This window comes from Mirounga leonina, unplaced genomic scaffold (genome assembly GCF_011800145.1).
Source record: "Mirounga leonina isolate KUSES-001 unplaced genomic scaffold, KU_Mleo_1.0 Mir_152, whole genome shotgun sequence".
NCBI classification, from domain to species: Eukaryota; Metazoa; Chordata; class Mammalia; order Carnivora; family Phocidae; genus Mirounga; species Mirounga leonina.
Genome location: NW_023270380.1, coordinates 4935934 through 4960123, shown reverse-complemented (window position 1 = coordinate 4960123; position 24190 = coordinate 4935934). Strand labels below are relative to the sequence as shown.

Here is a 24190-nt window from a genome sequence, read left to right as displayed (position 1 = left end):
TAGCCCTGGCCTGCTGCACGGGGATGCACTGTTAGTGATTAAAACACCATTGAAACCACTGTGACTTCGAGGGCATCAGCTAGCTACAAAATGGATAGATTTCAATCACATGGCACATGTCATGCAACTCGGGTTGACTTAACTTGGCTGAAAATCTCTTTCAAGCATCCCTGGTTTTATGTCCAGGCTCCTCCTGTGATCAGATCCTGTGAAGGTCCCATCCCTCCTGCTGGTTCAGCTTCACCAACCGAAGAGGCATTCCTCTTCAATTTCTCTATCCTCAAGAAAGTAGATGGCTTTCCTTTTGGGTCCTCGGTCTTAGGAATACAGGTCCAAATTACTTTCTGATAGCTTTCTGCCCCTCGTGCTGTCTGTAGATCTGCTTAACAAGGTCCCAGAAGCTCCTCTGTTGGAGGCACCAACACTCTTACCAGCAATCCTGAGCTGGTCCTCTGTTCCTGCTCCTCCCTTCAAAGAGCCTCTGGAACTCTGACCTCTCACTTGCTTAGTACCTGCTCCCTAAACTCACGGAATTCCCCCTGGGGAAGCCCCACTTTGCAGCCCCTCTGCTCTCAGATCCTTTCAGCCTTCAGCATCACTACTCTTACATGACGTCTGGGGTGACCTGCCTCTCATCTCAGCCTCTTTTACCTCTAGCAGTCCTGACGGGAGCTCAGTAAGCTCATCGACCCCTCCAGGGGTGGGAAGGCCACTCACTATTGTACAGCTTCAAGGCTACATTCTCCTTTTATTGAGTCTTTGTGTATGTGTATCATGGTATGAATAATTAATGATAATAATTATGGGGGCTGCAAGTCTACAAAGTGGTGGAGCAAGATTTGAACTCAAGATATTGGACTCTACTGTCTGTATTCATAAGCATCGCAAGCAATATCCAGCCTCTTGAAGAGCACGAATTTTGCCCTCTAAAGCAACTTAAAAAATAGTATAAGTTTGTCCTCCCTTGTACATGATAATGCCCCCAAATATCTGAAAACACTGAAGAGAGATACCCTTCTCCCAGACTTTTCAAGTTAAGTATTTTAAATTCTCCCTAAAGTCTGCTATACAATCTGGTAGTTACTCGTCACATGTGGATTTTTATATCTAAGTTAAGTAAAATGAAATAAAACTAAAAATTCAGCTTCTCAGTGGAACTAGCCATATTTTGCATGTGCAAGTAACGTGTGCCCAGTGGGGGCTTTGCTGGACAGTGCAGACAAAACAACTCCACCATTGCAGGAAGTTCTATTGGATGGGCTGCTCTAAGGGTCATCCAGGGTCCAACTGACATATATTTCTAGATGCATCACCATCATGATCATCCTCCTTTGTACATACTCTCAAGGAGTGGTGAAGAGACACCAGCCCATAATCTAAATTTTGTCACTCTGGTGCAGAATTTTGAGCAACCATTAGTGCTTGTGGCCATGCTAAACACAATGAGCACACCCTTCTAAGTCTGAGGCTTTATTGGGAATCATGTGTTTTGTTTTTAAATATTGAACTTAGCTCCAGGGTGTAAGGCCTTAGATTGGGGGTTCTGTAATCTATGGCTCATTGCCAAATCCAGCCCAATGGATGCTTTGTAGATAAAGTTTGCCCAACACACAGCCACACTCATTCATTTGTGTATTTCTGGTGGCTGCATACTCTCTACAATGGCAGAGTTTAGTATTTGCAACAGAAACCAAATGTATTTAGTACCTGGCCCTTTTCAGGAAAAGTCTGCTAACTCTGCCTTAGGTCCAGAGAGCTTTGACTGCCTCATTTGATCAATATGCTATTATGGGGGAAGATGTGGGGAGACACCATCTATCTTTACAAGAACTGAGAGGTTCCACTTCTGCCAAAGATGCATGTCTCCCACTGTCAGGGCCTCTAATTCTTACCAGAATCCTCAAAATCTAGCACTTTTGGGGTAATAATTCGTAATATATTTAGTTGGGCTAATTATGGTAACTTAGACTAGAATATTCAACAGCTGAAACCAAAGAGCCTAATTTGGAAATGAGTTTGTCAGAGAACATCTTTAAGGAAAGTGACCCCCAGAAATTCTGATTTCACAAGTCTGGCTGAGACCTAGGACTCTGCACTTGAACGAGCTCCCCAAGAGATTCAGATGCAGGTGGCCCACTTGTATTTTGAGAAACACTCATCACTTTGAAGGACAGGCTCCTTCGTGGTGTTCCCTTTGAAAAGTGGAGACTCCTATGGACTTTTCAGGAACACATGTGCCTTCGTCTTGCAAAGGAAAGCAGGACTGCCATCCCTTTTTCTGTTCCCTCTGTACCCGTGTCGCCTCTGGAGCCCAGTGACTTCATCAGCACCTCCAGATTCTGTTGGGTTGGGATTCCTGGACCCATGGCCTTGGGATGTGGGGAGGAAGCCACAGCAGCTGTTGGGGAAGAGCGATGCCAGAGAACTATCTGCAACTTGCCACCTGGCATGGGAACACGCCCTTGCTGGAATGCCTTTGGTTCACCTCCAGTAGAACAAGGGACTGGTCCACACTGGGTGAAAAGGTCCAGGCAGCTGCCTTGTGGGACTCTAGAGCTGGGGAAGCTGGTGGCCATGCAAGCAGAAGAAACCAAGCCAGGGGAGAGAATACTGGTTGATGGCTGCGGATCGGGGTTGGGGGGTGGGAGTACGAAGAGCAAGCGGTTCCCAATGGAACAGCGTGAGCTGGAGCCAGAAGAACCCCGGTGAGGAGTTTGGAGACTGGGTCCCAATTCTGACTGTCTGGCCCTGGGGTGACTGCTTAACCTACTTGGGTTTTTTCCCTTGTCACTAAAACCAGGGAATTGGGTTAGATGTATGCTCTCCAAAATAACCTGCTGCGGAAGTCTGACAAATTCGTGAACACAGAGCTCTGTGAGTCCTCCTCTTTCCCGCAGCCTCACGATGCTTTTCCACTGCAGCTGGAATCAAAGCAGCCCCTTCCCACAGACTTCAAGGCCCTGCGTTGCCCGTGCCCCCACTCTTCGTGCCCTGCCATGTGGCCCTGCTTTTGTCCTTCCAACTGTCAAGCCTGTTATTGCCCCAGGGTCCTTCTTAATGATTTGCTTCAGGAGACCACATGGTGTGAAGTCCCATGGACGTGTGGACAGCTGACCCTTGAACGCCAGGAGTCTGAACCATGCAGCTCCGCCCCAATGAGCATCTTTCACAGTACAGAGCTCTCGAGGTCATCTCTCATCCTTAAGATTTTCTTCCTAACATTTTCTTTTCTCTCGCTTTATGGTTAATAGGTAATACATAGAACATACAAAATATGTGTTAATCGACTTTATGTTATTGGTAAGACTTCCAGTCAGTAGTAGGGTATGAGTAGTTAAGTTTTTTTTTTAAGATTTTATTTATTTATTTGACAGAGACAAAGTGAGAGAAGGAACACAAGCAGGGGGAGTGGGAGAGGGAGAAGCAGGCTTCCCACTGAGCAGGGAGCCCCATGTAGGGCTCGATCCCAGGTCCCTGGAACCATGACCTGAGCCGAAGGCAGACGCTTAACTACGGAGCCACCCAGGTGCCCCAAGTAGTTAAGTTTTGATGAGTCTATGATTATATGTGCATTTTTGAGGGGTCAGCGGTTGGCACCCCTAACCCCCACATTGTTCAAGGCTCAGCTGTACTATAAATGCATTCACATATCTTTCTATATGTAAGATATATGTGCATGTATTTATATATGCGTTTGTATGTATATGTTTGTGTACATATGTGCTTGTATAGATGTATCTGGATGTGTATGCATGTGTATATGTGTGTGTCTGTGTGTATGTGTGGGTTCACTGCCGCCTTCACAAGAACAGACACTGAGGAGGGCAGGCACTTGGTCCTGTTTGTTGTGCGATCATCGGAGTCTGGAACAGTGCTTAGTACATTTTAGACACCCAGTAAATGTTAGTTGAAAGAACGAGTAAGTTATATGTCAATTATATCTCAATCAAAAACTGGCGAAAAAGCCCCAAATAAGTGGTTGAATAAACCAATGAATAAGAAATAAAGCAGGTAAGAAATAAGGGAGGTATTCAGAATCTCCTATTTCGCAGATGGGCACTAGGTCAGAGAGACCCCAATCCAGGCTCCTCTGTCACTCCTTCCTTTTGACCCATGGTGGGGTGGGGTGGGAGCTTTACCCAAGCTCATGGGTCAAGAGGAATTATAAGGCACTCTATGTGAAATCCATTGTTACTCTGAACACGGTATTTGATGAAGCGGGATCACTTCCAAAGTCACGCTAAGTTAGCTCCTCTTCCCCCTGGCAGATTCTGGCTGTGCAGCCAACATGGACACGGAGGCTCCAAGTGTGAGATCCACCCCCTTGCGTTGACCTTCCCGGCCACACAGAGTCCTGGCGGCTGGCTTTGCTGTTCCCTCACTGGACTGTGTATGATGAAGAATTTTGCGAAGACCTCCCTCCCTTCCCTCAGGCTCCTGCTGTTCCTGGTGGTGTTGGAGAAGGTGGCATCATCCCTGTATGAATGGCTCTGGTCTTTCTCCTTTTCCTCTTAAACAATGGAGACATTGCTATTTTAAGTTACCAGTGTTCAGAGCCCAGCACCGGGGGTGGGGGGTGAGGAGAGAAACAGCCCGAGACTTCCTGTGGCAGTTCTGCGTGGGGCCCCTTTGTACATCCCACCTGCCTTCACTATTGATGTTGGTGGCAAGGGGTCAGATGCTGGCCCTTACGGGCACCAACTGTTATTTATAACAAGACACTCACTGGATTCCACTAACAGCCAAAGCAAGATCCATCCTCACTTTTCATTTAATGCAAATAAAATCTCTATCTTTTATTTTGCAGGGTACTCTTATCTTCTCCTTCATCTTCCTCCAGCCCTGCAAGCCATTTATAAAACAGTAACAGAGGCACACAGAGTGACCTGTCTCTGGGATGAATCTGCTCGAGGAAGAGCCGGAATGATACGGCCTGAGACACATTCTGCCTGTTCTCCTGGGCTTTGCCCACTGGTGTTCGTTTGCATGATCTACTCTGTCTCGGGCACTGGGTCAGGCCCTAAGAACATAGAAAAAAAAAAAGAACAAGATAGCAGGAGGGGAAGAATGAAGGGGGGGAATCGGAGGGGGAGACGATCCATGAGAGATGATGGACTCTGAGAAACAAACTGAGGGTTCTAGAGGGGAGGGGGGTGGGAGGATGGGTTAGCCTAGTGATGGGTATTAAAGAGGGCACGTTCGGGGGGTGCCTGGGTGGCTCAGTCGTTAAGGGTCTGCCTTCAGCTCAGGTCATGATCCCAGGGTCCTGGGATCGAGCCCCGCATCGGGCTCTCTGCTCGGCGAGAAGCCTGCTTCTCCCTCTCCCACTCCCCCTGCTTGTGTTCCTTCTTTTGCTGTGTTTCTCTCTGTCAATTAAATAAAAAATAAATAAAATAAAAAAGAGGGCACGTTCTTCATGGAGCACTGGGTGTTATGCACAAACAATGAATCATGGAACACTACATCAAAAACTAATGATGTACTGTATGGTGATTAACATAAATAAAATAAAATAAAATAGATACCAAAAAAACAAAACCAAAAACAGGACATGAATTCTGGCTTCATGAAGCTTTCTACTGAGTTGGTTGGGAAGCATGTACAAGCTTTGATGTGACGTCAGGGACAGCGTGCAATATGCCTCATGCAAGATAGAGACAAAGAACCGCCGAGATGCTGGGAGCAACTCCAGGCGCTGGCCTTCCAAGCACTGCTGTCCGTCATCCCCTCCAGCCCCTCAGCCCCTTGGCTCTGAGCACCCACAGATTCTGGTGGGTCAGTCTCATGGGGGATGAGAAAAGACAGGCGCTGAGGGCTCATCTCGGGTCCAAGGCCACGTTGTACCAGGGGGCCTGGAATCTATGCAACTTTTGGCATTTCTGGACTAGAAGAGACTTAGACTGTTGAAGGAGATTTTTTTCTGATTTCTGTTGTATACAAACATTCCACTTACTTGACCGTGAAGAGGTAATAAAATGCCAGCGCAGGGACCATCACCAGGTTCGGGGTGATCACTTAGCGCAGTGTTGTCTCGTGTATGAAGGGGTAAGAGTGGGGGCCTGGGGCCTAGAGCACCTGGGCCCAGCTCTGCTCTTCCGTCTCACACGTGTGTCATCTCGGGCAGGTGAGGAGAGCTGCTGGCACTTCAGTTGCCTACTGAAAATGAGGACAAGAAAGGCACCTCCTCTATGGGGCTCTTCATCAGGTTTATACAATTTTATACATGAACAGTGTTGAGAATAATACTTGGGATCCCGTAGTAAACACTAAATAAATATTAGCTATCATCATATCATCTTCTGTGCCCTCCCCCCAAACACATACATCAGTATTTATCAGTGAGACTTCAGCTATCAGCTACGCTGGAGAACATACCGTAGACAAGTTGGCTGGCTGAGACTAAGACGTGAGTAACGTGTGTGTGTGTGTGTGTGTGTGTGTGGTACATCCATGTATGTCTATACATGTGTGTGAATGTTATATATATACACACACATACACACAAATATGTATCTATCAGTCTATCCACCTGTCTGTCAGTCCATCCATCCATGCATCCACCAGCCACCTACACCTATCCATGTATTTATGTACCCCTGTACCTGTATGGATGGATGGATGGATGGATGGATGTACCCACCTAGCTAGCTGCTGTAGGAGTTTTGAGTGCTCTTCTGTGTCTACAACATTGAAAGAGAATCTGTGTACCCTTAACTAGGAATGACCTAAGATTCGGGGGAATGAAATTGGTATCTAAAGGAATTCTACTCAACTAATGAGAGGTGAAGTCCCTGAAAGGCAGGCTTCTGTCTTCTGTGTGCAGCACTGAAGGTGAATGTTCGGGAGGATAAGACAGATGATGATGAGGGACACAGCCACCAACCGGGCTCTTCTTCCTCAGCAAATGCAGTCTGCACCATCCCACTCGCCTTGGCTCTGATGGCTTTCTCTACTGGGGCCTGGGGACGGGCAGAGCAGTGCATCATCCTACTGATGGCAGGGAGTGCCAAGGTCGCATGGTCCTGACTGGGCATGCTTGTTCACAGAGATTCCTCTCTCCCCAAATTACTGTCTACTTATCTCACTTGGCAATTGATTACGTGCTGTCTCCTGTGAAATTTCTTGAGTTCTTTTTAACACTGTATGTACCTATGTGTGGCTGTTTTCCTCAATGGATTATACTCTGCCTGGGGTTACCAGACCATGTCTTCTGTGTGTTTCCATCTTTCCTGATACCTACCCCAGTGCCCGCATGCGTCATAGCTCGTAGCAAGACCTTATTAAGACTTTGCATTTGTTCTCTAGCAGCCCAGAAACCCCCAACGGGAGTTGGGAAATTCCCCTGAAAACTATCAAAATGTTACCGCCAACATTTTAAGAGTTGAGCCATATCACAGGCTGCTTATTTCATCTGTGTGTTTTCTTTTTTCTTTTACTTTTAAAATTATTTTTATTTTTTCAAGATTTATTTATTTATTTGAGAGAGAGAGAGCAAGCGAGCGAGCATGCACACACGTGAACAGGGACAGGGACAGAAGGAGAGGGAGAGAGAGAATCTCAAGCAGACTCGCACTGAGCATGGAGCCCAACCTGGGGCTCGATCCCATGACCCTGAGATCATGACCTGAGCTGAAATCAAGAGTTGGACGTTCAACTGACTGAGCCACCCAGGCGCCCCTCTGTGTTTTCTTTTTTAAAGCAGACTTCAATGTATACAAATAAATTTTTATGCAGAATTCTACACCCTAGAGTGTAGCCTGTTTTGTACACAAATGTTACTAAATGGTATGTGATGAGTAAGAGGGGTGCAAATCCACTCTTGGTCAGTCTTCACGTTTCCTGGACTTGGGTGCCCCCGGGAGCTGATTATTGGCACCCTTGGGCTAGGGGACTTCCTGGACTGCTCTTCTCCTCCCCTCCACATCTCCAGCTGCTCTAGTTATTATTTCCTGAATGTGCTATCATTCCCCAAGGCTCCACGTGTTCCTTGATGGGTCTCCCCCACCCATTCCTACCTTATTTCAGGCCCTTACAACTTTGTGCGTGGATTACTGCAGCCACCCTTCTGAAGCCTCCTCAGCCACTCCAGCCTTCACTGTGACCTGCGCCAAATCCTATACCATTTATAATCTGTAGCACATAATTTATGACTCACACTTGTGTCAGCCCTTCTGCAGGTCACTTGTAGAGGGCAAGTCAGAGGAATCCATCACTGAGACTCTGAAGTCCTATAAGCCACAGCCTACACAAAGGGTAGGAAAAATAAGCAAAGACACCTGGAAGTCAGACACCTGGCTTGGGAAATAAGTCAAGTGAAAATCAGCTCATTGCTGTTGCTGGGAATGCAAACTCGTGCAGCCATTCTGGAGAACAATATGGTGGTTCCTCAAAAAAGCTAAAAATAGAACTACCCTATAGCCCAGCAATTACACTACTAGGTATTTACCCAAAGGATACAAAAAATACAGATTCAAAGGGTACATGCACCCTGATGTTTATAGCAGCATTATCAACAATAGCCAAACTATGGCAAGAGCCCAAATGCCCAACGACTGATGAACGGATAAAGAAGATGTAGTCTATATATACAATGGAATACTACTCAGCCATCAGAAAGAATGAAACCTTGCCATTTGCAATGACATGGATGGAACTAGAGGGTATTATGCTAAGTGAAATAAGTCAGTCAGAGAAAGACAAGTACTGTATGATTTCACTTATATGTGGAATTTAAGAAACAAAACAGATGAACCTATGGGAGGAGGAAAAAGAGAGAGGGGGGAAAGACTCTTAACGATAGAAAACAAACAGTTGATAGAGGGAGGTGGATGGGGATGGGATAGATGGGTGATGGGTATTAAGGAAGGCAATTGTTATGATGAGCACTGGGTGTTATATGCAAATGATGAACCACTGAACTCTACTCCTGAAACCAATATTGAACTGTATGTCAGCTAATGAGAATTTAAATAAAAAAGAAAAGAAAAGATAAAAAAGAACCAGTGCATTGAAGGAGGGAGGTTCATCTATAGAAAAACAGGCAGGGGTAGCCAGTGAGCCAATGCTGGTAAATCTCTGGAATGCAGGTGGTATCAAATTACATAATGGTCCCGCGATGAAATAATGGATCGCAAAACAGAAGGAGGAGGCTGAGCAAGAGAGGCACTGGTAAGTGCTGACCACACAGTCACCTCCTGTCCCGCCGTCTAGACTCAGCCCCACCCAGTTAATAAATCCCAGGTGCTGTGGCCATGCTACGAGGAGTTCAAAGTCCATTTCATAATTCTGGCTCACCAGTGGCAGCATCCCTGCTCTCCAAGACGGTGGAGAGAAGCAGTCATCAGGCAAGAGAAACAATGAAGAGGGGCAGTTAACTAGGCCCCATCAAGATGGCATACAGAACCATGCAACGTTTCATTTGGAAAGCAAATCTATATAGAAGTGTTGCCATCATGGACAGGAAAGGAGGTTGGGAAAACACATGGGATTTAAGGAAGACCTGACACCATTTCCACGCACCTTTAGAAAGAACAATAAAGCTTCTCTGATGAAGTCATAGGATATGGACTCTCAGGGGTGCAAGAGATCTTAAGAACACAGGGGCCAACCCCCCATCCACCTCTTGATTTCCTTCACAATTCATCCAACAATGGTTGCACTGACCTATGCCTGCACCCAACCCTTACCCCACCTTCTGGCCCACTCTGTCTCAGGACAGCTTCAAGTGCAGGAAAGTACGACAAAGAGGTCACAGGTATAACAGTGTTCCAAGAGGACATGTGCAAAGGTAGTGTAGATGTTCCTGATGTACTTCTTGACTTTTCTGATCCTGTAGTCTATGGCTGAAGTTAGCTTTTCTGCTCCTAGAACCCCTTATTGTTCTATTACCCATCTTCTTTGAAGAGCTTTACTGCTAGTGATCCACTGCCCTCTTATCATCTTACTTTCCATGCTCTGGCAAGCATACTTAGTTCTAGAATATTCCATTAGGATGGCCAGCCAATGATTCTTAAATACTAATGGGTTCTATCACTCTCTGCTTGTGGTCCTTACATATTTATTTAGTAGAGCTCAGTCACTGAATTGAAAATCAAGCTACTTGCATTATTCATTGGGATGATGACATCAGATTCACTAGCACTATTTTGGTTCTTCTGTGCAAGCAAAGTCTATTAATATTATGATGAAGCTTGAGACTCAAATCTTTGATGAATGAGATTTTTGCTTTAGGCCAGATTTATTTTAAATAATACCCATAACATATTACACTTGGAATTCTATAGCATCTTTTCCATTTTCCCCTATAGGTCTCAAAGGACCTCACAAACAGCTATAAAGTAAAAGGTAAAAGAAAAAAAGCATTATCTCTATTTTTCAAAAGGAAGAAGCTCTGAACAAGACATTTACTAATAATCCCAGGAATGAGTCCATTAATCAACAAGACCAAATTGTTGATACCTTCAGTTTCTATATTGATAGGGTTAAGATTCCAGTGACAAGTATTTCAAGAACCTTTTTTTTTACTATCTGAAAAAAATAAAAAATGACTCATCACACTGTTGGTGTTCTGTACATGGTACAAAATAACAGTTCTTTGTCTCAGTCCTTGCACCCACCCAGGACCCCTTCACAAAAGTAGAGGTAAGCCTTGATGGAAAAATCTATCCTGGCGCTAACCATCCGAGTCACTCATTGGATTACATCAACCCACTGCCCCCCGCACCCCACCCCCCAGCTGCCCATCTTCAAATTTACAGCTCCTCTCCTGCTATTTTAGGAAGCTTCTGATTTGAACTTTATCTAATTTTTAAATGCAATAAAATTCCAAAGGCAAAGGTATAAAGAACCCAAGAAGGACACTTGGGTTAGGCTACTGCTTATGATAAATTATCTGTTGTTGGAACTGTTTTGCTGGAGGGAAGATGATCCCTTCTTCCGTGGGAAGAGGCCACATTTTTCAACTTTAAAACCTGCATGGAGCTGGCATGGCTTCACACTAAACCCCCCATAAGCATGAAGAGTACTGTTTTTGAGCAGTTTATCAAGCACCCCCCTCACCTGGGCTTCCATGACACCTGCCTCCCACCTTCAAGAGACCTTGCGTCAGGCAGGCACCATCCCCATTTGGCCTTGATAGCTGTTACACAGAACCACCCTTCAGGAGTGAAACCTGAAACAATCTCTCCCAGAGAGCCTTGACTCTGGCCTCAGCCTGGAAAGGCCACCCATCACAATTAGCAAGTCTGGGCCAGCAGAGGCCTCCAGAACGTGCACTGAGCTTTGTGGGCAATTCCCAGCCTTTCCACGGACCCTGGAGGGCCAGGGTGAAGGGACTGTCATCCGAACAGCAGGCGTTACGGTTTGAAAGCTTCACGCTGCCACAGATCACCCCCAGTGAAATGGTTAAGTAATCCTAAAACATTTTATTTGTATTGCTAACCATGCCCCCCGACCCACAAACTCTGGCATAGCCATCCATAGGTAAACGACGCGATAGATTTATTTTTTTTATCTCTGAGAGGCTGAGATGGCCTAAGAACTCTTTTGCAAAGTTTGTGGGGTGAAACCTCCTCCTCTAGGCTGGCTGCTGTCCTCTCTGAAGCCAGGGTGATTTTCTGATTCCCTGGCAGAAGCACAAGGGCTGGAGTTGGTTTCTTGGAATGGGATGAGCTGAGGGATGCCAACAAGTCTGCATGACCAGAATTAACTAAAACAGATGCACACCTAATAGCAAAGGTATTATTTGGGAGATCTTGCACATTAGTGGGGATTTAAAAAATCAGAACACAGCCCTTGTAACTCAATGTATCCTAAGATCAGGAGTGAAGATTTGGAGCACAGGTTTATGTGCTTAAATGAAGAAGTGAAGGTTAGGGATGTGGAATGCTCTGAACTCAGCAGGTGGTGCCAGTTTTCGGAACGGAGAAGGACAGTGTGGCAGCCCTGGAGAGATGAACACGCATGGAGCTACTAAGGAAGGGTGGAAAGTGGCCAAAATAGGTAATTGTGTGTTCTCAGCATGGGCTTGCCCTGCACTTGACAATGGGGTCACTGGAAAATGTGCCATCTGGTGGATCTATTCTATACTACTCTGGTTTCTTCCTACTTTGCCTGTGTAGGAGCCTCTCCAAATGCTGGCTCTCGGCAATCACAGGTTTTTTGTTTGTTTTGTTTTTAAAGATTTTATTTATTTTTTTGACAGAGAGAGAGAGAGAGAGCACAAACGGGGAGCATCGGGCAGAGGGAGAGGGAGAAGCAGAATTCCTGCCGATCAGGGAGCCTGATGCAGGGCTTGATCCCAGGACCCTGGGATCATGACCCGAGCCGAAGGCAGGGGCTCACGGTTTTGAGGATCTGCTCTAACCTCTTTTAGTTGTGGGAATGGTGAGGGCCTTTCATTACTCCTGTTAATAGTTCTATACAGGAATCAGTTCTCCTTCTGTCAAATACTTTTATCCAATTGTTTATAGTGGGATTCTCATTCCTTAAAGTGTTAAATTATTAGATCTGTAGAAGGAAATATTTATAATATATAGAGGGCAAATAATAGAGTGCTCAACAATCAGGTTGAGAACTAGAACTTTTCCAGGGCGCTTGGGTGGCTCAGTCAATTAAGTGTCTGCCTTTGGCTCAAGTCATGATCTCAGGGTCCTGGGATCGAGCCCTGCCTTGAGCTCCCTACGCAGCGGGGAGCCTGCTTCTCCCTCTACCCTCTGCCCCTCCCCCTTGTTTGTGCTCTTTTGCACGCTCTCTCTCTCTCAAATAAATAATAAATAAAACTCTTGAAAAAGAAAAAAAAACTAGAACATTTCCAACATCACCGAGACGGCAACATAGGTCATTTACTCTCCATCACAAGAAGAACTAACAATTATTCAAGAACAAAACACCTCAGAAAGAATCCTAGAACAAGGAGGGGAGGTTGAAGCCCCCCCGACCCCCCATAACTCAGAGACCAAGACAGACTGCATTAAAAGGGTAAGAAGAAGCGGCTATGTATGCATTGCCAACAATGCCCCTCCCCCAGAACAGCGCAGCACCCTGCAGAGAGGTCTCCCTGAGCCTAGGGTTCCTCCAGTGGAAAAGGAGAACCCAGGGGGGACAGCTAGCCCCTCCATAGTATTGTGGGTTGCTTTGTGGAAGCCCCGAGTCTGATCTTGCACCATGGGGATTGCACAGGAATCTGTGAGGCTCAGTCACTGAGAGTCTGACTGACACAGAAATGGGGGGGGAAGCTTGCAACAACCACCGCGTGGGTCTTGGCAGACCGAGTTCACATCTGCAGTGCCCAGGTAGTAACCCCAAAGAGCAGCTCTGATCATCTGCAGAACCAAGACCGGGGTGGGGTGCACTCTGACCAGGAATTGGTAGGGTACAGATGTACCTGATTTAGATCCTTAGACGAAGAGTTCTGCTGGCCCTTGAGTCCAGTTGCATCTCCTAGGCCTTGAGTTGAGAGGTAGTAGAGCTGACTGCCCCCAGAACAAAGCCAGGAACAGGCATGGAGTGATTCTGTGCTCTATACAGGGCAGCAGATTAATTCATAGCTAAGGCTAAAGGTAGCTCCCGGTCCCTACCTGGAGCGGCCTCTCCCCCACCACCCAGGCAAGGGGGCTCAGACACCATCCTACCACTGTGGCTCTGAGCACCGCTGGACCAGAAGGGCTGGCAAAAATAGATGGAAGCTGTGCAGCCCAGCAGTACCCCAGCTGAGAGGAGGCTGAGCAGGGCCAAGAGTCTGCAGAGCAAAGCCCATGGCCTCACCTGACCAGGGAGTTCAGTGCACACTGAGGCCTGATTCAGGTCACCAAACAATGAGATGTACAGGCCCTGGGTTCCATTCTATTGCCCTGCCAGGGCAAGGAAGCTTATTCATAGTCCCCTTTACTACTGAAGATAGCACCCAGTTCCAACCATCTAGTAAGTCTGACTAGAGAATCCAGGCAACCGTGGAGCCCATCCTACAGCCTTACTTGGGCAGGGAACCAAGCCAGCAGACCTATCCCAACAGTTCTCAGTCAGTGGTACAACCCCTCCATTCTTGTCCCCAGAGCTCAAACACTTGCCTTGCTCCAAAACAGACCATAACAGCCAAGGACATTACCTGCAGAAACAGACAGAAACCCAAACTGAGCTGACTGGTAAAGAACTGTCTCTGCCAAAGCAAACCTGTAAAGTCTGGAAGAGGGACCTAATTACTCTAATGTGCAGGCAGCAATGTAAGGAATCAAGGGTCATGAAAAATAAGATAAATATGACACCGCCACAGGAAACTAATAAAGCTCCAAAAACTGACCTGAATGAAATGAAAATCTGTGAACTGTCAGACAAAGAATTCGGAATTCTTAAGAAAACACAGACAACTAAAGGAAATTAGGAAAATAATTTATGAAGAAAATGAGAATTTGGCAAGGAAATATCAACCATCAAAAACAAACCCCAACATTCTAGAGTTGAAAAATACAAAAATTGAACTGAAGAATTCAATAGAGAGTTTCAAAAGTAGACTTGACCACACAAAAGAAAAAATTAGTGACCTGGAGGACAGGACATTGGAAATTACCCAGTCCAAGAAGCAAAAAGAAAGAAGAATGAAAAAGAGTGCAGAAGGCCTAGAGGAGCTTATGGGACACACTAAAAAGAAACAATATTCACATTATGGGAATTCCAGAAGAAAAAGAGAAAGAGAAAGGGACAGACAAAACAAAGAAGACATAAAGCCTCATGTCATTGGATTTTGCAATGATTTCTTGGCTATGACACCAAAAGCACAGGCGACAAGAGAAAAAAATAGATAAACTGGACTAACATCAAAATAAAACAACTCTTGTGCATCAAAAGACACAATCAACAGAGCAAAAAGACAATTTAAAGAATGGGAGACAAAGATACGATGTAGTGAAAAGAAGGGCCACATGCACCCCAATGTTCATAGCAGCAATGTCCGCAATAGCCAAACTGTGGAAAGAGCCGAGATGCCCTTCAACAGATGAATGGATAAAGAAGATGTGGTCCATATATACAATGGAATATTACTCAGCCATCGAAAGGATGAATACCCAACTTTTACATCAACATGGATGGGACTGAGGTGATTATGCTAAGTGAAATAAGTCAAGCAGAGAAAGTCAATTATCATACGGTTTCACTTATTTGTGGAACATAAGGAATAGCATGGAGGACATTCGGAGAAGGAAGGGAAAAATGGGGGGGCGGAATTGGAGGGAGAGATGAACCATGAGAGACCATGGACTCTGAGAAACAAACAGGGTTTTAGAGGGGAGGGGTGAGGGGGGATTGGTTAGCCCAGTGATGGGTATTAAGGAGAGTAGGTATTGCATGGAGCACTGCATGTTATACACAAACAATGAATCATGGAACACTACATCAAAAACTAATGATGTAATGTATGGGGACTAACATAAATAAGTAAATAAATAAATATAAAATAAAGAATGGGAGAAAATATTTTTGGTAGGAATGTAAGATGGTGCAGCCACTATGGAAAACCGTATGGCAGTTCCTTAAAAAGTTAAAAATGGAATTACCCTATGATTCAGCAAATCCCACTGAGCCAGCCAGGTGCCTCTATTCCATATATAAATCCACAAGAGTTGAAAGCAGCATCTCACAGAGGTATTTGCACATGACAGCATTGTTCACAATAGTCAAAAGGTAGAAGGAACCTAGTGACCACTGATACAAAAATGGGTAAACAAAATGTGGTCTATGTACACCATGGAATATTCAGCCTTAAAAAAGGAAGGGAATTCTGACATATGCTACAGCATGGATGAACCCTAAGGATATAACATTAATTATGCATAGTGGTAAGTGGGAAAATAAGTGACATAAAGGGCATACTGCTAAGGGAAATAAGTCAGTCACAAAAAGACAAACAGTGTATTATTCCACCGGTATGAGGTACCTAGAGTGGTCATATACATAGAAACAGAAGGTTAAATGGTGGCCAGGGGCTGAGGGAGGGGAAATAGGAGTTAGTGTTTAATGGGAATGGAGTTTTGGTTTGGGAAGATGAGAAAGTTCTCGAGATGGATGGGGGTGATGGTTATACAACACTGTGAGGTACTTAAGGCCATTGACCTGTACAATTAAAAATGATTAAGGTGGTGAAGTTTATGTAATTAAAAAAATTGAATGCCTATTCTCTGTCAGGCTCTGTCCTAGGTTCTGGGATACAGCAGTGTACAAAACAAAGTCCTTCTCCTCAGATATCCTGATAGAGAGAATAAACAAACAGACACACGAGTAAATATAGAGTGTACCAGAGGCTTCTGAATACTGCAGAGAAAACAGAGCAGGGAGAGAGACACAGCGAGTGCCGGGCTGTAGGGTCAGGAAAAGCCTCACTGACGGGGTGGGATTTGAGCAGAGACCTGTTAGGAGAATAAGCTGTACAGACGCCTGGGGAGAGACTCCTAGGAAGAGGGAAGACAAAGAGCAGAGACTCAGAGGCAGGAGCATCCACGACAGGTTCAAGTAGGTGTGGAGTAGGTGTGGAGCTGAAAGCCCCAGAGGGAGAGTCAGGATGAGCTGGAAGAAGGACCAGGGCCTCAATCACAGGGATGCAGACTTTGGCTTTTATTCTGAACGATGTGTAAGGTCACTGCAAGGGTCTGAGTACAGGAGTGGCAAGAGGACTCAAGTTTGGAATGGCTCACTTTGTGCTGTGTTGAGAACAGCCTGCAGGCAGGCATGGAAAGGAGAATGGGGAACCATCTAGAGGCTAACTTAGTGATCTGGGGAGAGAGAATGAATGAAGTGTTGTCTGGGCTGGATGCGGTGGGCGTGGTAAGAGGTGGTCAGTTTCTAGATATATCATGGAAGCTCAGTCAACTGGATCCCTGGTGGATTGGATGGGGGCATGAGGGAAAGAGAGGCATCAAAGAGAATGCTCAGATGTTTGGCCTGAGTAGCTGCAAGGATGGAGTTGTCATAACTTGAGATGGAGGGAGACCATGGAAAGAACAGATGGGGGAGGTGATTAAGGAGTCTGTTTTTGACGTGTTACATTGAGATGTCTTTTAGCTATTCAAGGGGAGATGCTGGTTAGGCAGTAGGCAGTTGGTTTTATGTGCTGGAATTCACAAAAGAGGTCCCAGCTGAGGACACACATTTGGGAGTCTTCATCCTGCAGACATGAGACTGGGAGACCCCTTTCCCCCACCAGTGAGCAAATGCAGATATCGTAGAGTTGAGGATAGAGGATGAGCACCAGGCCCTGAACTACTCAGAGGTTGGGGGGCAGGAGGAACCAGTAAAGCAGCCTGGGTAGGAGTAGCCAGGATGGAAAGGGGATGACACCAAGTATGGTGTCCCAGAAGCTAGGGGAAGAAAGTGTTTCTGGAAGGGAGGAATGATCAAGTAATAGGTTAAGTAAGACCAGAACTGAGAATGACCACTGGATTTGGCAAATGTGCCTTTGATAAAAGCTTATTGGTAGTAATGAGGGTTTAAGAGAAAAAAGGAGGCAGAGAGCATACACTACTCTTCAGGTGAGTTTGTTGTATTCAGAGAGAATAATGAGGTGGCACCTGGTCAAGAGTATTTTTTAAATTCTAAGAGCTATCATGTTATAATTGGCTGATAGGAACGCTCCACCAAGAGGTAGAAGTTGATTAGCAGGAGAGAGTGAGGACAACTGCTGGGGTGATGTCCTTGAGGAGACAGAAAGTGAAGGTCCCCAGCATACACCTGGAGGGTAGGCATCAGAGAGGAGCATGGTGAACGGTATTCAGGATATTAGTTCTTTGTCAATCATTTTTGTCGCTAATTTTTTCTCCCAAATTATTCTCAATGAAAAGTATTCTTAATTTTAATGTAGTCAAATTGACCAATCTTCACTTTATGACCTACTGAAGTCCTTCCTGGCCGTGCACACCCTGGATTGGTTGCCTTATGCCTGAACCCCACAGGGCTGCTGGGATGGAACCGCACAGTCACGGGGTTGGGCCCATGTCTTCAAGGCCAATGGTGCATCCCAGGCTCATCTATAGCTCTGGATTCTTGCTGTCACTGCAGTTTTGGCTTCTTCATTAAAAAAAAAAAAAAGTTTTTTAAAAAGTTTTATCCAGCATCATTTTCTGGAAGGTTTTTCAGGATATCAACACTACACTGCCAGAAACAAGTCATGACTGATGTTTCTAAAAAAGAAACTGGAGAAAGACTCTGAAACTCTGATTTGTGAACAGTCTCTTCACTCCAAGGTATCATGGAAGAGATCTTGGTACAGATCACAGCTCCCATCCACCCTGTGTGAGCTGGGCCATCAACTTGTCTTTTGGAAGGATGCCTGGCCTGCTGGACATTCCCCACTGTAGAGCTGGGTAGGTGACCCTCAGGTTGGACAGCCACCTGGCCCACACAGAGACCCTTCCTGAAGGTCATTTCTCTCTGGGCTTGAAATCCATTCTCCTATGCAAACAGTGCCAGTCCTGGAGACCCGTCAACCGATAATGTTCTACATAAACCCCAAGAACTTTACTTCACCTCCTTTGGAAATAGCATATAGCTGAGTTTTAAAAATCTAACTTTAGTCTCTATGCCTAATAGACCAACTGAATCTGTTCATCATGATTTAATGTAATTAGTGGTACTTTGGGATTGATTTCTACCATCTTACTCTGTGTATGTACCATGCTTTGTATTTTCTTATTTCTCTCTCTTTTCCTATGTTTTGATGGAATGATTTCCTCTACGCATTTCAAGTATATTATTATTATTTTTAAAAAAGATTTTATTTATTTATTTGAGAGAGAGAATGAGATAGAGAGAGCATGAGAGGGGGGAGGGCCAGAGGGAGAAGGAGACTCCCTGCTGAGCAGGGAGCCCGATGTGGGACTCGATTACAGGACTCCAGGATCATGACCTGAGCCAAAGGCAGTCGCTTAACCAACTGAGCCCCCCAGGCGCCCCTCAAGTATATTATTTTTAATAGTAGTTATCTTTACATTTTTAGCATGAAAATATAACCTCATATATTCTTAAGTCTAAAAAAGTTTATCAATATCTCTAGCTTTTTCTTGAATAAGAAAAGGACTATAGAATATTTAACCTCCCTCTGAAATTCCCACTTTTTTTTGCATGTTATTATAATTCAGTACTTCAGTTCTACCTCAGTTTTATCCTCCATTAACTTTTTCTCGTAGTCAGTAATTATCACCAATGTCTCTGTACATCATGGTTTCTTTCATCCCATTCTCCTGTGCTGCATTCTTAGTAAATTCTTCAGACTTCCCTTGAATTTTATGAGTTTTTCTCTTTAGCCAAGTATAATCTATTTTTTATTGAGTGTAAGTTTTCAATTATCACACATTTTATTTATAGATTTTGCTTGGTGCTTTTCCAAGCCTGTCTTTAAAAAATATGCTGTATTAGTTTCCTATTGCAATGTAATGTAGTACCATAAAAAAAAGGTTAAGCACCCCAAATTTTCCTACAGTTCTGTAGCTCAGAAGTCCAATATAAAGTCTTATTGGACTAAAATCAAGGTGTCCACTTTCTGGAAGCTCCAGGGAAGAATCCATTTCCTTCATTCCTTCATTTGGGTTGCTGGCTGAATTCAGTGCCTTGTGTTTGTAGGACTGAGGTCCCCATTTCCCTGCTGCCTGTCAGCTAGAGCCTGTCCACAAGCTGCCCCATGCTTGGTGTCCCCCCTTCCTCCATCTTCAAAGCCATCAAAAGTAGGTCAAATCCCTTCCACGCTTCAAATCTCTCCAGTCTCTTCTTCTGTCCTCTCACTTATGACTCACTCCTTGTCTCTCTCTTCCAATTTTTAAAAAAGATTTTATTTATTTATTTGAGAGAGAGCATATAAGCAGGCGGAGAGACAGAGAAGCAGGCTCCCCACTGAGCAGGAAGCCCAAAACAGGGCTCAATCCCAGGACCCTGGGGTCATGACCTGAGCCAAAGGCAGACGCTTAACTGACTGAGCCACCCAGGTGCCCTCTCTCTTCCAATTTTAAGGACCCAATTTCATTGGACCCACATCCAGGGTGTGGATAATCCAGGATGCTCTCCCCATCTCAAGGTTCTTAAGGTTATCCACATCTGCATAGTCTCTTCTGCCATGTCACGGAACATATTCACAGGTTCCAGGAATTAGGACATGGGCATCTTTGGGGGTGACATTACTCTTCCCACCATATCTGTTGTTGTATGGATTAGATTTCTTCCTTTATCGCTTTGCTTATTTTACAAATACTTATGTTGAGCATGCTCTTTCCATTACGCTACTCTCTGCAGCTAATGGAATATGAACTTTTTTCTCCCATCTGCCTTTTTCTCAGAGCGGTGAGCTTCTCTTCGTGGAACCCATTTGCTGTGTGAGAGAGTTCTGGGTTGTAGACTTTTTTTTTTTTTTAAGATTTTATTTATTTGACAGAGAGAGAGAGGGAGAGAGAACACAAGCAGGGGGAGCAGCAGGAAGATGGAGAAGCAGACTCCCACTGAGCAGGGAGCCTGACATAGGGCTCGATCCCAGGACCTTGGGATCATGACCTGAGCTTAACCAACTGAGCCACCCAGGTGCCCCTCGACCAATGAATTTAGGAAACAGTTGGAAATGCGAACACTGCCTGGGTGTTTGATACTGTTAAGGAATTATTAATGATTTTAGGTATGGTAATGGTATTGTGGTTATTTAAAAAATAGCACAGAAGCAAGCAAGATAAATTTTACTCAAGGTTTTGCATGGGAAGTAGAACAGAGGGTGTATGTTGCCTACTGGCTAATAATCCTAAGAATTAAAATTCTCTTGTGGTTCCATACAAATTTCAGGATTATTTGTTCTAGTTCTATGAAAAATGATGTTGGTATTTTGATAGGAATTCCAGTAAACCTGTAGATTGCTTTGGGTAGTACGGACATTTTAATGATATAAAATTTCTGTTCCCCTTTAAAATTCTTCCACCTCTTGTTTACATTCTACTTTTAAAATTTTCCTTCTCTCTCTCTCTTTTAAAGATTATTTATTTATTTGAGTGAGAGATAGAGAGAGCATGTGCAAGCACATGTGCAAACTGGGGGAGGGGCGGAGGGAGGGGGAGAGAATCTCAAGCAGACTCCTCGCTGAGCACGGAGCTTGAGGATCCGAGAATCCCAGGACCCTGAGATCATGACCTGAGCTGAAGTCAAGAGCTGGATGCTTAACCTACTGCGCCACCCAGGAACCCCTTTCCTGCTCTCTTTTAAGCACACCTCACTCTCAGTGGCACTGAAATCTTCCCTGACTTCTAGTCCCCAACTCTGGCATTTTCTTTCTGTGCCTCTTTATGACCCTCCCCTGTCTCAGATGGAGCTCGTCCAGCCTTGCCCTGCAGCTAGTGCCCTGCACAGTGAGCGGGGCTGACAGGATCAATCATCTGAGTTATTGTACAGCTCTTTTCTTTCACCAGTCATCTTGTGTGTGTGTGTGTGTGTGTGTGTGTGTGTTTGATCCCATCAGCAAGGTAACCAAATGCAGAGCCCCATGACCAGGGTCATACCTGCTCCACATACAAACTATAACCCAGAACCGACAGCAACGTGGAAATGTAAGCAGCAGCTCCTGCTCCAAGGCCAAACCCATTAGTCAAATAGCTCTTTGCCTAATAAAAACTGAACTCTATTTGACTAACTTCTAACATGTTAGAACACAAACAGTTCTGTTTCCCTAGAGCAGGCTGAGTTCTGCCCCCACCTGGGGGCTGGGGGAAGGGTGAGAAGGAGAAGGTGGGGATCAGAACCCACGCCTGGGCACTGCTGAGGGTCCTACCAGCGGCCCCAAAGCCACAAGCAGAACTTTGTTCTGGAAGCAGCAGCTGAAGCTGTTGTACATCACAGCTTACCTGCAGGAAATGAGCTGATGGGATGCGCACAAGACAGGCTTCATTTGGCACGCTCGGGTCCTGATTCTGCCCAAATACGTGCCAGGGGACCTCCTGAGGACCCAGAGGGGAATAATGAGGACAGCTCACCTAGAAGGAAACGGAGCTGTTTCCTTCTCCTGCAAGGAGAGCTGCCACCTGCCACTTCTGAAAGCTGCCACCACGATCACAACCCCTCCCCCCACCAGTCCTTGAGCGCCAAGCCCATGCCAGGCACCAGGCTATGGCTTTTCTTTTTTTTTTAAAGATTTTATTTATTTATTTGAGACAGAGAGAATGAGAGAGACAGAGAGCACATGAGAGGGAGGAGGGTCAGAGGGAGAAGCAGACTCCCTGCCGAGCAGGGAGCCCAATGCGGGACTCGATCCCAGGACTCCAGGATCATGACCTGAGCCGAAGGCAGTCGCTCAACCAACTGAGCCACCCAGGCGCCCAAGGCTATGGCTTTTCTATGCACTCTTTATGAATGCATTTATTCTCACACTATCTCCTACAGTCACAGCAAACAACCCTGTTAGGCCAGTCCTATGAACCCCATCTCACAGCTAAGAAAACCAATGCTCAGATGAGCAAGTCCCTTGCCAGATATACATTGAATAGTCAGCGCCATGTAGTTGTATCTTGGTGATTCACGGAATGCCTTGACAGTCGAGCTTTTGTTGAACTCCAAGAGCCTCCTCCTTACCCAGCCAGCGGATAGTCCCGTGGGGAGCCTGAGAAGCTGGAGAGATGTCAGTCTCATGAGGATATAAGGGCATAGGATTTCTCACCTGCCAACCCAGATTTGAGTCTCAGACCTGCTGGCTCGAGGACACTAGGTAAATCCTTTAATCTTTCTGTTTATTTATCCACGCATATCCTTGAGGGTGGGTGTAGTAGTGTCCCCAAACTGTAATACCTGAGCTGAACCAGTAGGATCACCCTGGGGATTCCGCGCCTGCCCAGAAGAGGGTGCTGGAGGCAGCCTGAGGGGTTAGCCAGCAGCAAGCCCTGCTTGGCACTGTGTTAACCAAAACTGTACTTACTACAATTATTTTCATTTTTTTTAAAGGCTTTATTTATTTATTTGACGGAGAGAAAGAGAGAGAGTACAAGCAGGGGGAGCAGCAGAAGGAGAGGGAGACACAAACTCCCTGCTGAACAGGGAGCCTGATGCGGGGCTCGATCCCAAGACCCCAGGATCATGAACTGAACCAAAGGCAGATGCTTAACCGACTGAGCCACCCAGGCGCCCCCAATTATTTTCACTTTTAAGAGAAAAAGAATTTCGGTCCATAAACCTTTCCATTTCTTGGTTTAGCCTCATGTTAAAAAAGAAAAGAAAAGAAAAAAAAAAGAAAAAGGAATAGTTGCCCATATTGATGTTTTGATTGGTACCTTCTTCCCTTTGCTGGGAAGCCTTTTGCAGATGTGTGAGGCTACCGCTGAGGGAAGCAAGCATGGAGAAGCCCAGTCAAGTAACTTGTTCTGTTCTTGGATAATCACAGCACAGTGGAAGTGAAGGAAAAATGAGCTAATGTGGTAGGCTCCTCCCGTGAGTCATGTGCTCACTCATAAGCTCATCCAAGCCTCATATTAGCCTTACTATGTTCAGATGATTTGTTTCCCCATCTCAATAGGTGAAAACGTCCAGGCTCCCACAGGTTAAGCAAATTGCCCATAGTACTCAGATATCTGAATTCCATATGCCAAGCCCTGACATTGGAATTTTATCCCTCAGCCTAGGCTAATTAGACTTCACCTTCCAAAATCCAGAAAGGAAGACACTGGAATCAAAGACCGAAACCTCCATCCAGTAGGTTCTCCGGGATCCTGAGCAGAACTCATGGGGTACAAACCACAAACTCCCCAAGTGTCTTAATTCCAGATGATTACTAAATTCATTTCTGAATTATAAAGGGAAACTTAACCCCTTTGGTTTAAACTGGTAGATCTTTTTCTTTAAGTGAGAACATAATTAAAGAATGGAAGGGCAGGTTTTTGCTTTTGAGTCCATATGGCAGCTTTTTACGAAATGTGGAATCACTGGGGACATTTGTTATAAATTCAGAGCTGCAGGTCCACCCTGGGCAGGACTCAGAATGTCTAGACACAAATGGGAGCCTTGGAATCCCATTTGAACAAGCTCCCTGGGTGATTCTTTGACATACCAAACTCTAAGAACTGGTGAGACACAGTAACCAATATTAAAGAGCCTGATGTACAGAAGAGAGAATATTTAATTATCATACCAACTAATTTCAAGTAGATGGATCTTTTCTTTCTTTCTTTCTTTCTTTCTTTCTTTCTTTCTTTCTTTCTTT

General features: G+C 45.2%; 1 protein-coding gene across 2 annotated transcripts in view; it reads right to left on the bottom strand.

Moving 5' to 3' along the window:
• The window catches only part of SLC35F3 (solute carrier family 35 member F3), a 375900-nt gene that overhangs the window by 43319 nt on the left and 308391 nt on the right, over positions 1-24190 (bottom strand). The window lies entirely within an intron of this gene.